Genomic DNA, 12,732 nt, shown 5'->3' with positions numbered 1-12,732 from the left:
GATCATTTAGGAACACAGTCTGAGGAGAAAAGAATAAAACTTTATGAAGATCATCTATAAGATAAAGACAACTGGCGTGGCACCTGTGGCTCAAGTGGCTAAGGCCCCAGCCACATACACCTAAGGTGGCGGGTTCAAATCCAGCCCAGGCCCACCAAAAACAACAATGATGGCTGCAACCAAAAAATAGCTGGGCATTGTGGCTGGTGCCTGTGGTCCCAGCTACTTGGGAGGCTGAGGCAGGAGACTCGCTTGGGCCCAGGAGTTGGAGGTTGCTGTGAGCTGTGATGCCATGGCACTCTACCCAGGGGGATAGCTTGAGGCTCTGACTCAAAAAAAAAGATAAAGACAATTACTTCAAAAGACAAAATTGAGAATTATTGGTGTTCAAGAAGGAGGTAAGCAACAGCAAGAGATAGAGAGCTTATTCAAAGAAATAATCAGAGAAAAATTTCTAAAACTTGAGAAAGATATACATATGCAGCACAGGGAGGTCTAAACAGATTTGGCTTAAATAAAAGTACCCCACGGCATATAGTAAACTCTCAAAAGTTAAGGACAAAGAGAGAATCCTTAAAGCAACAAGAGAAAAGTAACAAATAACATATGAAGAAGCTCCAATTTGTCTGGCAACAGGCTTCTCAAAGGAAACCATACAGGCCAGGGGGAGTAGAATGACATTTTCAAAGTAAAAAAAAAAACAAAAATCCGCCATATAAGAATACTGTATCTAGCAAAGTTACCCTATAAATATGAAGGAAAGATAAAATCTTTTTCAGATAAACAAAAGCTGAAAGAAGTCACCATCACCAGACCCATTTTATAAGAAATAATAGAGGGAGTTCTTCAATCTGAAAGAAAAAATACAAACAAGCAAAAACAAAACAAACAAACTTTTGAAGATATGTAACCTACTGGTGAAATTAAGTACATGGACAAACCTAGAATACTCTAACACTCTAATTGTGGTGCACAATCCATTCATAACTATAGTATAAAGTTCAAAAGACAAATCTATCAAAAATATAATATCTACAGCAACATGTTAAGAAATAAATAATATAAAAATATTTAAATTGAGACCACCAAAAATCTAAATGTGGTGGATGTGGAATTAAAGTGGAGTTTTTCTTTGTTTCTATCCTTTTCTTTGAGATCTAAGATAAATTATCATTTCTTTAAAATAACTTATTATATCTCTAAGATGTTTTTAGAAGTCTCTTGGTAACCATAATGCAAATCTTATGATAGAGTCACTAAAAACAAAAAGCAATGAATTAAGACATACTACCAAAGAAAATCACTTAACCACAAAGGAAGGCAATAAGTAAGGAAGAAGGGAAGATAAGAGTTATACAATATAATCAGAAAACAAGCAACAAAATGGTAATAGTCAGTTCTTATTTATCAATGAATGTAAATGAACTCAATTCTCCAAGTAAAAGGCATAGAGCAGCTGAGTAGATAAAGAAACAAGATACACGGCTTGGCGCCTATAGCTCAACTGGCTAAGGTGCCAGCCACATACACCTAAGGTGGCGGGTTCGAATCCCCAGCCCAGACCCGCCAAGCAACAATGACAGCTGCAACCAAAAAATAGCTGGGCGTTGTGGCGGGCACCTGTGGTCCCAGCTACTTGGGAGGCGGAGGCAGGAGACTCGCTTGAGCCCAGGAGTTAGAGGTTGCTGTGAGCTGTAATGCCACGGCACTCTACCCAGGGGGACAGCTTGAGGCTCTGTCTCAAAAAAAAAGAAAAAAAGAAAAAAAAAGAAACAAGATACAATTATATGTTGTCTTCAAGAAATCTACTTCACCTATAAAGTCATTCATCAACTTAAGGTGAGGGAATGGTAAAAGATATTCCACGAAACTGGAAACCAAAAAAAAGCAGGAGTAGCAATACTTATATCAGATAAAACAGTCTATAAATCAAAGACTGTAAAAAGAGACAAAGAAGGTTACTATATAATGATAAGAGAAACAAAAAAGAAGACATAACAACCAAGATAACAGAAATACAATTCAGCAAGAGGATATAACATATATGTGTATGTATGTGTGTGTGTGTGTATATATATATATATATACACACACACATATATATACACACACCCAACATTAGAGTCCTAAATATATAAAGCAAAAATTAATAGATTTAAAGGGAGAGATAGAGTATAATACAATAATAGTAGGGAACTTTACACTGAATTGTCATTAAGGGACAGATCATCCAGACAGAAAATCAGCAAAGGAACATTGGAGTTTAAACTATATATTAGACCTTATAGGTCTAACCAACACAGAACATTTCACCCAACTGCTGCAGAATACACATTCTTTTTATTAGCACATGGTACAGTCTCCAGAATAGACCATATCTTAGGCCATAAAATAAGTCTGAACAAGTGCAAAAATGTAGAAATCATATCAAGTATTTTTCTGACCATAGTGGAATAAAACTAAAAATCAGTAGTACAAGGAACCCTAGAAAATTCAAAATTGCATGGAAATTAGACATGCTCCTGAATGACCAATTGGTCAATGAATAAATTAAGGAAGGACATTTCTATTTCTTGAAACAAATGAAAATGGAAATATAAAGTACCCAAATCAACAAGATATGGCAAAAGTAGTACCAAGAAGGAAGTTTACAGCAATAAATGCCTGTATCCAAAAAGCAGAAAGAATTCAAATAAACAACCTAATGATATACCTCAAGGAACTAGAAAAGCAAAAACAAAATAAACCCCAAATTAGAACAAAAGAAACAATAACTATCAGAACAGAATCAAATAAAAGCAAGACTAAAATAAAAATGATTAGAGAAATAAAAAGATGTTAGTTTGGAAAATAAACAAAATCAACAAATCTGTAGCTAGACTAAGAGAAAAAGAGAGAAGACCCAAATAAATAACATCAGAAACAACAAAGGAGACATAAGAACTGAGATGACATAAATACAATGAAACATTAGAGACTGTTATGAATAGTGATATGCCAACAAATTGGAAAACTCAGAAGAAATGGATAAACTCCTAAATGCATGCAACCTACCAAGACTGAACCATGAAGAAATAGAAAGCTTTGATAAACCAATAATGAGTAACAAGATCTAAGCTGTAATAAAAAGTCTTCCATCAAAGAAAAGCCCAGGACCTGATGGCTTAACTGCCTATTAAGCATCTAAAGATAGATGCTAGATCTTTTTTTTTTTTTTTTTACATATACATGTGTTTATTAGGTTTCCACTTTTTGCCTTCACAAAGTTAAAAAGTTTTAAAATTTAATAATAATAACAATGTTTAAGATAAGGACTAGAAACAAAAACTTTGTAAAGAACAAACGAACATAAATACATTCAGAAAAAAATCAGACGATTGCTGCATCAAAATATTAAGCAATAATAATAATAATGCAAAGAAAGTAACATTCACATTGTCAAATAAGAGTATGTCTATTATAAAATGCTTTGACTCTGAGGTTTCGTATGGAGTCATCAGTTAACTTATTATTTTTCTTCCCAAAGTCTCAAAAAATAGACAATATTTATAAATAAAAGTAAAGATAATTTCAAAAAACTGATCATGCCAAATCTTATAGACAATGGAAAAAGAAGAAATACTTCAAAATCATTCTACTTAATCTGGATACACCTGATACTAAAATTGGAGAAAATACATTACTATAAAGGGAAAATTACAAACATATTTCACTTATAAATGAGGATGCAGTATCCTAAACAACATATTAACAAGTTGAACTAAAAATTAATGTTTAAATAATGTACTTTGGTCAAAATTAATCCAATTTATGTGAGAATTAGTCTCTCTCTTTTTTTTTTAGAGACAGACTCTCACTTTATCACCCTCGGTAGAGTGCGGTGGCGTCACAGCTCACAGCAACCTCCAGCTCTTGGGCTTAGGCAATTCTCTTGCCTCAGCCTCCCGAGTAGCTGGGACTACAGGTGCTGCCTGATGCTAGATCCTATTAAACATCTAAAGAACTAATACCAATTCTTTTCAAACTCTTCAAAAATATTAAAGAGTATAGAACAATTCCAAACTCATTTAACAAGGCCAGCATTACTCTGATACCAAAAACCAGACAAGGACATAAAGAAAAAAGAAAACTACAGGCCAATATCACTTATGAGCATAGATACAAAAATTCTCAACAAAATACTGGCAAATCAAATTCAACATCACATTAAAAAGATCATTAGCCATGATTAAGTGGGATTCATTCCAGGGATGCGAAGATGGTTCAACACAGAAAAGTCAGTAAATGTGACACATCACATTAATAGAACCATGAACAAAAATCATATTATTATTTTAATAGATGCAAAAAAAGCACTCGATAAAATTCTGTATTCCTTTATGATAAAAACCCTCATCAAACTGGGTATAGAAGGATCATACCTCAAAATAATAAAGAATATATATGACAAACCACATATAACCACAGCTAACATCATACTGAATGGGAAAAAATTGATGGCTTTTCCTCTAAGACCTAAAACAAGACAAAGAGGCCCACTTTTACCACCATTATTCAATATAGTACTGTAAGTTCTACCCAGAGAATTTAGGCAAGAGAAAGAAATAAAGGGCATCCAAACTGAAAAGGAAGAAGTCAAATTGGCCTTGTTCACAGATGACATGATCTTATACTTAGACAAACCTAAGGGTTCCACCAAAAAACTGGTAGAACTGGTAAGTGAAATCAATAAAACTGTAGGATACTAAATAAACACATAAAAATCAGTAGATTTAATGTACACCAACAGTGAAAATCTGAAAAAGAAATAAAGCAATCCCATTTACACTAGCGACAAAGAATATAAAATAGCTAGGAATCAATTTACCGAAGAAGTGAAAGATCTATGTAAGGAAAACTATAAAACATTGATGAAAGAAATTGAAAAGGACATAAAAAGTGGAAAGATAGTCTATGCTCATGGATTGGAAGAATTAATATTGTTGAAATACTACCCAAAGCAATTTTCAGATTCAATGTGATCTCTATCAAAATATCAATGATGTAAAAATATATATATCAATGATGTTATTCACTGAAATAGAAAACATACTCTAAAGTTTACATGGAATCCCAAAGAAGCTGAATAGCCAAAGCGCTCCTGAGCAAAAAGAACAAAGATGGAGACATCATACTATCTGACTTTAAAATTTACTTCAAAGCTATAGTAACCAAGTCAACATGTTACTGGCATAAAAACAGACACACAGACTAAGGGAACAGAATAAAGAGCCCAGACAAATATAAATTCATGCATAAACAGCCGATTTATCTTCAGCAAAGACACCAAGATCATCCAGTGGGGGAAAGGACAGTCTCTTCAATAAATAGTGCTGGAAAAACTGGATAACTACATGCAGAAGAATGAAACTAGACTCCTCTTTAAAAAAGAAAAAAAAAACCTCAAACTCTTGGGCTTAAGTAATTCTCTTGCCTCAGCCTCCCAAGTAGCTGGGACTACAGGTGCCTGCTCCAACACCTGGCTATTTTTTGGTTGTTGTAGTTGTCATTGTTGTTTAGCAGGCCTGGGCCGAGCTTTAACTCGCCAGCCCCAGTGTATGTGGCTGGTGCCTAACCACTGAGCTACGGTGCTGAGCCAAAATACAATTTTTTTGAGATTTGAAAACTCCCCCAGTGATGAATGAGAGGGTAGGTTTCTGAGCTTGGCCCTGAGGCCTGTGAATATCCTCATGGGAGCCACTCTACTGTCTTCACTGAGGTGTGCCTTCTTTTTCTATCATGATGAGCCATAGTTTCTCAACCTCAGCACTATTGACATTTTGGACCAGATAATTCCTTGTTGTGAAGGGCTATTTTGTACTTTAAATAGAATCCCTTAGCCTTTATCTGCTAGATGCCAGTAGCATCCTACTCCCCTAATTATGACAACCAAAAATGTCTTCTTACATTGCCAAATATTCCCTGAAGGGGAAAATGCTCCTCTCCAGTTAAGAACCACTCTCATTACCCAGTCCATCAAATATCTACAGGGTGTAGCCACATGTGTTTCCTCTCAAAGATTAGCTTGCTCCTGAAGGCTTGGTACATTTAATTTATATACAGTATATCACCTTTGTGCAAAGGATATTAGAATTCTTGAAAAATCCATTTCAAGAAGCTTGCCGTTAATTGAGAAATATGGTCAGGCTTTGCTCACTATAATGCAAAGGAAATAAGGATTCTGGCAATTGAGTGAATAGAAACTTCCTTTGATGACCTAGTAATTCCTGGGTCATCCCTCTGAGCATCAGTTGTTCCTATTGCAGAAGTATCATAGGAATGGATTGCACTGGCTACGTCTGGACTCCAGGGGAATCCCTGGAAGCGGCTGGTCTTTTGTTGTTTGAAAAAAGAAATCTTTGATGTGTTTTTGATTCCTTATTCCTTACCTCTTCCTCCCCAAAATACCACCAAAAAATATATGCCCGTCACCTGAGAAGTCAGTTTTGTGCTGATGAATTGAGGGGTTTTTCCTGAAATTGTTCTAGCATGGTGTACAGGATTCTGATATTGGCAATCCTTTTATTTGAGGAAATTGCTCTAACCACAGTCAAACCCCTCGCCAGCATAGAGCCCAACAGGCTTCAACTTAGAGAAATTTGCACCTTGTTCTGTTCAGGGATAAGGTTTCTCCATCTGGTCTTACCCCTCCTTACGGCCTCCAAGGCCATCGTTTGCTGTTCCAGGCCTGTGCACACCCAGCACTGTGGGTGGGTGGGGCTGCACCGAGAAAACTCAAGTGTCTTCACCCACCCTGTCCAGACCCTGCTGCCTCGTCCTGCTTCTCCAGGCCTAGTTATTTTAGTCTATGGGAGAGGAAAATCTGGTTCCGCAAGCACATTGCTGAGCCTTTGCATCTGGCCCTGGTGCTGTGAGCTCTGTGTTTGCTTCTGAGAGCTCAGTGTGAACTGCGTGCCCTTGGGTACCAGGGAGATAGCAGGATGACAGGGGAATATGCAGATCAGCTCTCAGAGATGTAATCCTGTCTTGTGTCTTATCAACTATGTGAGACAGAAATGATGACAGAAAAGGGCAACCATCAAGGCAACCCTGCATAGGAAGCAGGGCTGTTGCTGAGACATGCGGCCTCTCAGGATAGCTGGCCTTGAACTCCATCTTTAGTTTCTTCCTACTGAGGAAAAAAAATAAACCCTGCTTTCTTTTTATCCCTGGTATTAAAGAGAGCTTCATTGGGGGCCTTGGATATAGAAGCTCTGGGTCTGAGACCCTGCAAATCGTCTCAAAGGAAGAGGTTGCCAGAGCACAAAGCAAGCAGGCCAGCCCCACTCCAGAGCCTCCAATGAGAAAGGGGAAGCCATGATAGTGGCAGCTAGTCTGCGCCTCATCAAAGCCTCCACTGACAGCCAGGGAGCCTGGTCTACCTATGGGGAAGGAGGTAAAGACAAATGCTTGCCTTAGATGTGCCTTTCTTTCTTTCCCCGGTAGGGCTGGCACAGACATCCAATAGCCAATGAGGCTCCCCTTCGGGGTGCCTTTGTGCAGAAAGCCCTGCCCTGGCCACCTGACAGGGCAGTGGGTTTCAGCTGCCACCCAGCTGGGTGCCTTCCTGGCAGGCACAAGCTGCCCAGCCTCTTAAGGGTACTGCTTTTCCCTGATGAGGAGAAATAAAGGGACCACATCACATTAAACCTACTGGGTGCCAGATATTTTACACATTATCTCATTTAGTCACCTCAACAACCATGCAAAAATGGCTTTTTTTTTGGAGACAGGGTGTCTGTCACCCAGGCTAGAGTGCAGTGGTGTGACCATAGCTCATAGCAACCTCAAACTCCTGGGTTCAAGCAATCCTCCTGCCTCAGCTTCCTGAGTAGCTGAGATGACAGGTATGTGCCATCAGGCCCTGCTAATTTTTCTAGTTTTTTGTAGAGACAGGGTTTTTCTCTCTTGCTCAGGCTGGTCTCAAACAATCCTCTCACCTCAGACTCCCAGCGTGCTAGGATTACAGGCATGAGCCACTGCACCCAATCTCAAAGCAGGCATTTTTTGTCCCCTTTTTACAGATGAGTAAAAGGACTGCCAATATCTAAACTTTAGTTAAGTTCGGTTATCTAAACTTATGCTTAACTAAAAGTTAAGCAACAATTCAGGCCTAGTAAGTCTTCACAGAAAGGGACTGACCTGGAGACTGCAGGCAGCCTGCTAACTCACCTCACTGTTCTCCCTGGGAAGCTGTGGCAATTAAAGGATAAAAAGTGCTGCTGGAGACACTAGACACTTCACCTGCCGCCTCAGGCAGGAGGCCAGGAAAAGCAAAAGTCTGTTACAGTGGGTCTCACAGAGAGACAGGACTAGCTAGATAAGCGAATCGGGAGGCAATCTCCACTCTCTGCAGAAACGCAATTTTTTTGAGATTAAAATAACTCTCAGATCTGCTTTCCCCCCTGTAATTCTTATTAACACGGTGTCTATTTCCCAGTTGTCAATGGCAGCAATAAAATGGCTTGAGGACCAGTCAGGGGCATCAACACAGGAAAAAAAACCTGGGGAATTCTGTGACCTCCAGCCCGGGACTGAGAGGAACCCCAGGAGGGAGGACAGGTGATAGGCACTGCAAAGACAAGATGGGCTCCCTGGATCTGGAGGCAGGAAGTGGTGGGGACCCCCAGAGAGAGCAAAGGGTGGCCAGTGGGGGGTTCTCCGCAGAGGCCACCTGGCCGCGGGCCTGCAGGGCTGAGCCCCGCATCCGGTCGGAAGTGCGAGTCTGGCGCTGCTGGCGCGGCCGGCTGCAGCTGCTCTGGGGATCTGCACAATTAGCATTCTCCCAGCGCTCGGCGCCCACAGGAATCCAGTCACATGGGAGACGTGGTGCCCGGGAGCTGGGGTCACTGAGAGCTCAGTCTGACAGCAAAAGCGTCTCTGCCCTCGGAGGCGCGGCCGCCTGGGCCGGGCGCTGCTGGGTTCTCGCTCACAGAAAATGCAGCCACTCGCTCGGGGAAGGGACTTGAAGAGGGACCCCGCCTTGCCTGGGAGCCTGGGTGAGGTGCGTGGGCGACGACGAGCGGGGACACAGCAGAATCTCCTCTCCTGCTGATCGCATACCTCGCCTGCTATGGGGTTTTGCCTGCCTGCCACCTCTGTCAGGGGCGCCTTATTGATACTTCCCCCGCCCTTAATGCAGTTCCTTTCTATTACAATGCCACGTTTCCTCTGCTACGATCAGGTCTCTCCCAGCCTGCTAGTACCTTGTCTGTGGATAGCCTCAAGGCCATAGCAGTAGAGAGATCCCTTCTCTCCTGTCCTGCCCTCCACACCAAGAATCTGCGATTAATTAAGTGGGCAAAAGATTTCTAGAATGTCCTGAGTGAAAACCAATGCTTTGTTTTTTGTTTGCAGTTTTTGGCCAGGGCCAGGTTTGAACCTGCCACCTCCAGGATATGGGGCTGCTGCTCTACTGCTTGAGCCACAGGTGCCACCCAAACCAAAGTTTTGTTATTCCCAGATTTGGGGATTGAAGAAGGACCAGGTTTCCCTCTCCTCTCCTTCCTCCAAGTCTCTGGGTGAGACCAGCTAGGTACTTCCTAGCCACTTGTGCTCACACATTTTACAAAAACCTAGATACTCTTCCTCAATACTGCCAGACGACATACTGGACCCAAAATCTGGCCCAATTTGAGCCTCTGTCCACCCAGCTTGTGGTTCCTGATGAACCTCCCTCCACACCCAAGGAGCTAGTCCCTGAGCAAAATCTGATTCCTCCTTATTGTTTTTCAGTTTGTTCCATTCTGCTGCTTTTTGTCCTTCCAAATAGAAACTCTCATTCCTGTCAAGGACCTGTCAGAAATCCCTGTTTTCCTATGTAAAGGACACTAGTGTTCTGTCAGAAATCCATGCTCTCCTATCAGCAGTCTGTTTTCTTGTCAGAAATAACCACTCTCCTTTTAGAAATCACCACCGGAAGTAAATGACTATTCTCTTCAGAAATCCTTGTTTTCTTGTCAGAAATTCACAAACATCCCATTAGAAGCCAACATTTTCTGTCAGAAATGTCTGTTTTCCTGTCACAAACCAGTGCTCTCCTGTCAGAAATTCCTGTTTCCTGTCAGAAGTCATTTCTTTCCCATAGGAAATCACCATTCCTTGCCTGACTCCCCCTCTCCACAGGATATTCAAAGTTGTTTGTCATCCTTTGAATGGTAGCTTTCCTATAGGTCCTCAATGGGAGATAGGAAAGGGCAGGGCTGGCTGTTCACACGTTTTGCCACATCTCTTGAGGTTCAATGCTGGGGCAATGGACATGGCAGAGGGGGTGTCCACAGTCTCATGTGCCCTCTGGGGTAATTACACACAAGTTGTTTTCACTTGCTAGACCTTTCCTCATCTCTTTGTTAGAGGCGATAATATCATCTACTCCACCTGTTTCACAGCATCTTTTATTTATAGACCAACCACATTTCTGACTTTCAGAAAGTTGCTACCTTGTTTGAGGCACAGTATCTTATCCTGTAATTTCCACTCACTGTTGCTCCACAGAGCAAGTCTAATACTTCTTCCATACTACAGTCCTTTAACACCGCCCCTAAATCTTCTCTTACCTGAAAAAAATGCTTCCAGTTCTCTAACATTGAGATTCAACATACTGAATTCCTTGTGTGAGCGGGTTTTCAAACTTGTTGCCAACCTGGCCAACTTCCTTGCCCCATTGTTCTAGTTTGTCTGCGTTTTCCTTGGAGTGTGCTCTGAGCAGCTCAGGGGAGAGCAAGATTATCACCTTCCTACCTGTATTACCGGTAACACAGCCCAAGATTGCATGAGCTCTTACACCTTTGGTCAAATATACCATATACTGTGTAGAATTTTCACAGCCAGAAGGTCCATTTATTTTAGTTTTTTTTTTTCTATTGGATGTTTGCTATTTTCTTTGAATAAGTTTTGCATGTCCTCTTAGGTTAATTCCAAAATACTTAATGTTTTGGATTCTTCAGAGAATGAGTTATCTTTTTTTCATCGCATTTAAATCCCTTCTAGTTCTTATCTTTGGAATCGAAAAATGGTAATTGTTGAACTGGTTTTCCTACAATACTCTGTAGCTTTCTTGGGGTGCTTACCCGCTCTTTTGTGATGAGGACAGTTCTATAGTAACTTGTAGATGTGCTTCACCATTACCTTGCTGGCACCACTTGAAATCGGTAATGATACCATTTTAAGCAGGAGTTGTGCTGGCTACATCTAAGAGAGTACATCAGAGTACAGGGAAACGGGAGCAGGGTGATGTTATTGGTGGGGTAATCTTTCATTACTTCTGATTTCTATTTTTTAAAGTAAATAATTTAATAAGTTGGGTAGTTCACTTATTAATAGTAACAAATTGCTTACCACATACTTCACAAGTGATCATAATCACATCAAAGTTGATTGAACCTGGCCTGGTAATTAAAACAGGCTTTTCTCTGAGTTGTACACTTTAAAATGTACAATTTTAAGCCAGGAGTGGTGGCTCATGCCTGTAGTCCTAGTACTCTGGGAGGCTGAGGAGGGTGGATTGCCTGAGCTTAGGAGTTTGAGACCAGCCTGAGCAAGAGCGAGACACCCCCCACCCCTCTAAAAATAGCCAGGTGTTGTGGCTGGCATATGTAGTCCCAGCTACTTGGGAGGCTGAGGCAAGAGGATTGCTTGAACACAAGAGTTTGAGGTTGCTGTGAGCTAAGACACCATAGCACTCTACCAAGGGTGACATAGTGAGACTATCTCAGACTACCGGTCCTGCCACTGGAGATGGTAAGGCTATGAGGGACCGCCCAGGCTGGGCGTAGTGCTGGGCGTCCGGCCCACCTCTCCTGTCTGTGGGTGCCCAGGGTAAAGGCAGCAGTAATGCTAACACTGGCAAGCAAACTGAAACGCGATGATGGTCTCAAAGGTCCCCGACATCAGCCACAGCATCCTACTCCACTTAGAGGGTTTCTGTGAGAGATAAGTTGCTTTTTAAAGAAGTTGCAGAACTTGAAGCTAATTTACCTTGTACATGAAAAGTGCATTTTCCTGATCCAAACAAGCTTCATTGCTTTCAACTAACTATAACCCCAGATGAGGGTTACTACCAGGGTGGAAAGTTTCAATTTGAAACTGAAGTCCCCGATGCGTACAACATGGTGCCTCCAAGGTGAAGTGCTTGACCAGGATCTTGCACCCCAACATCACAGAGACAGGTGAAATTTGCCTAAGTTTACTGACAGAACACTTGATCAATGGTGCTGGCTGGGCTCCCACGTAAACACTGAAGGATGTTGCTTGGGGATTAAACTCTTTGTTTACTGATCTTTTGAATTTTGATGACCCACCGAACATTGAGGCTGCAAAGCATCAACTGTGGGGCAAGGAGGACTTCTGGAACAAAGTGGATGACTACATCAAGTGTTATGCCAGATGATGAAGGGGACACGTGGAGGCCCACGGACTGGATGCAGCTTGTCTCCCACGTGAAGCAGCAAGAGGTGGCCCCTCTGCTCCTGTTCTCACGCTCCTTCAGTTCCTCTGGATCATCCCAGCCTTGTGACCATGTTGTCCAAAAGAGATCATCGTCAGGACTGCCCACGGTGGATGGAGAGTTCAACATAACACAGCAAGAACACGTGTCTGGGCTTCTAACGTGTTGTCTGCTTACCTTAACATGTTTACTTTTTTGAAATTGTTGGTGAAATTCTTGAGAAGTTGTAACTCAAAGTTGAGGCCAGA

General features: G+C 41.4%; 1 pseudogene; it reads left to right on the top strand.

Annotated features, from left to right (window-relative positions):
- Positions 1-11,871: 11,871 nt before the first annotated feature.
- On the top strand, positions 11,872-12,427 carry LOC100943461 (annotated as a pseudogene).
- The last annotated feature ends 305 nt before the right edge of the window (positions 12,428-12,732 follow it).

Source organism: Otolemur garnettii, unplaced genomic scaffold (assembly GCF_000181295.1).
Source record: "Otolemur garnettii isolate 467f Iridium unplaced genomic scaffold, OtoGar3 scaffold00060, whole genome shotgun sequence".
Lineage (NCBI taxonomy): Eukaryota > Metazoa > Chordata > Mammalia > Primates > Galagidae > Otolemur > Otolemur garnettii.
The sequence above is the reverse complement of the archived record's forward strand: the minus strand, read 5'-3'. Positions and strand labels throughout refer to the sequence as shown.